General features: G+C 34.6%; 1 non-coding gene across 1 annotated transcript; it reads left to right on the top strand.

Moving 5' to 3' along the window:
* The first annotated feature begins 908 nt into the window (after positions 1-908).
* On the top strand, positions 909-1,016 carry LOC119473069. Its single transcript, XR_005202233.1, has one exon. It is a non-coding gene; the product is annotated as a U6 spliceosomal RNA (small nuclear RNA).
* Positions 1,017-2,728: the final 1,712 nt, after the last annotated feature.

Consider the following 2,728-nt stretch of genomic DNA (forward strand, 5'->3'; position numbering starts at 1 on the left):
CGTTTTGATGCCAAAAAAATAATTCCACCTCTATGTCTTCCAGGAAAAATGGTAGGATTGTATTTTCTGGTTCATTTGTAATTATGTGCTGGTTCCATGTAATTCCGGTAAATAAATTCTGTATATTGTTTCCAATAATATATAATTGCCTGTGTGAGACTGACATAGAGAGGGATATATTTTACATGGTGGATGCTCCATCTGTTTGGGTTCCTTACCAACTACAATGAGTAGAGGTATCTGTCAATCTGTGCAGGAAATATACTTGAACAAAAATCAAAATTATATTGCTTTAAGGCACATAAATTTGAGAACTGCTTATTAATAACAAACAGTAAAATTAAAATACATTATATGTTTCTGATGCAAGTGTAGCAAAAAATTGTAAAAAATAACATGCTAAGAAATAAATGTTAATCATTCTACAAACTTTCACCAGAATAAAAATAAAACATAAATATTTTTATAGCATATTTTATATTTATTTCATGATTTCATATGTCTCAGTACCATTTGTTAGCATCTTTTGCTGACAAGTAATTTCTTGCTTTCTTCATCATTGTTAAGCAAAAACTAATATGCATAATGACAAAAGACTAGCAAAACAAAATAAGTATGCAGTTTACTACCAGTGGCCTGGCTCACTTAAAACAACAAAATTTTTATCCGAAATAACTTAATCCATCAAGTGGATATTAGCCACCTAATATATACCTATTTCTACTAGTCTGATAATTAGGATAGAGTTTTAAAATTATTTTTTAAAGTAGCCAGATAATTTTAAGATGTTTCAAATTATATTTTATATATGGACTTTAGACAGGACACTTCTAAGATTGGAATAACAGTTTCTTAAGCAAACAAATTTATCACTAATAATGAATATGATTGTCTTTTGAAATCTTCTAGTGCTCACTTTGGCAGCACATGCACTAAAATTAGAAAGATACAGAGAAGATTAGCATGGCCCCCTGCACAAGGATGACATATAAATTCATGAAATGTTCCATATTTTTACAAAACTTCTGGACACATACACCCTCCCAAGACTGAACCAAGAAGAAATTTAATCCCTAAACAGACTAATAATGAGCTCTGAAATTAAAGGAGTAATAAATATCCTACCAACCCTTAAAAGCCCAGGACCAGATGGATTCATAGCCAAATTCTGTCAGATGTACACAAAAGAGCTTGTACCATTGCTGCTAAAATTATTCCAAAAAATTGAGTAGGAGGGACTTCTCCCCAGCTCATTCTATGAGGCCAGTATAATCATGAAATGAAAACCTGGCAGACACACACACACACACACACACACACACACACACACACACACACACAGACACACACAAGAAAACTTTAGGCCAATATCCTCAATGAACATCAATCCAAAAATCCTCAACAAAATACTGGCAAAATTAATCCAGCAGCACATCTAAAACTTATCCACCATAATCAAGTAGGCTTTATCCCTGGGATGCAAGGTTAATTTAACATAGACAAATCAATGAATGGAATTCATCACATAAATAGAACTAAAGATAAAAGCCACATGATTATCTCAATAGATGTAGATAAGGCTTTCGATAAAATTCAACACACCTTTACTTAAAAACTCCCAACAAACTGGCCAGGCATGGTGACTAATGCCTGTGATTCCAGCACATTGGGAGGCTGAACCAGATGGATTACTTAAGTCCAGGAGTTTAAGACTAGCCTGAACAACATGGCGAAACCCCATCTGTAATAAGAGTACAAAAAAGGAAAATAAAAATTAACTGGGCATGGTGGTGTGCACCTGTAGTCCCAGATACTCAGGAGGCTGAGGCATGAAAATCACTTGAACCCAGGAGGCAGAAGTTGCAGTGAACTGAGGTCTTACCACTGTACTCTAGGCTGGGCAACAGAGAGACAAAAACAAAACAACACAAAACAAAAACAAAACTGTCAACAAACTAGGTATTGAAGGAACATACCTCAAAATAACAAAAGCCATCTATGACAAACCCACAGCCAACATCCTATTGAATGGGCAAAAGTTGGAAGCATTCCCCTTGAAAACCAGCACAATACATGGATGTGCTCTCTCACCACTGCTATTCAACATATTGTTGGAAGTCCTGGCCAGAGCAATCAGGAAGTGAAAGACATAAAAGACATCCAAATAGGAAGAATGAAAGACAAATTATTCCTGTTTGCAGACAACATGATCTAATATCTAGAAAACACCGTAGTCTTGACCCCAAATCTCCTTAAGCTGATAAGGTCAGCAAAGTCTCAGGACGCAAAATCAATGTACAAAAATCCCTAGCATTCCTATATATCAACAACAGTCAAGCCAAGAGCAAAATCGGGAACACAATCCTATTCAGAATTGCCACAAAAAGAACAAAATAGCAGGAATACAGCTAACTAACCATGGAGGTGAAAGATTCCCTACAAGGAGAGCCACAAAACACTTTCCAAGGAAATCAGAGAAGACCAAACAAATGGAAAAATATTCCATGTTCATGGATAGGAAGAATCAACATCATTAAAATGGACATACTAGTCCAAAGCAATGTGTAGATTCAGCACAAATTATTTCTGTCAAATTATCAATGATATTCTTCACAGAGCTAGTAAAAACTATTTTAAAATTCATATGAAACCACAAAAAGCTCAAATAGCCAATGTAATCCTAAACAAGAAAACAAACAAACAAAGAAAAAAAAAACAAAAAAAAAAG

This window comes from Cebus imitator, unplaced genomic scaffold (genome assembly GCF_001604975.1).
Source record: "Cebus imitator isolate Cc_AM_T3 unplaced genomic scaffold, Cebus_imitator-1.0 Scaffold130, whole genome shotgun sequence".
Taxonomy (NCBI): Eukaryota; Metazoa; Chordata; class Mammalia; order Primates; family Cebidae; genus Cebus; species Cebus imitator.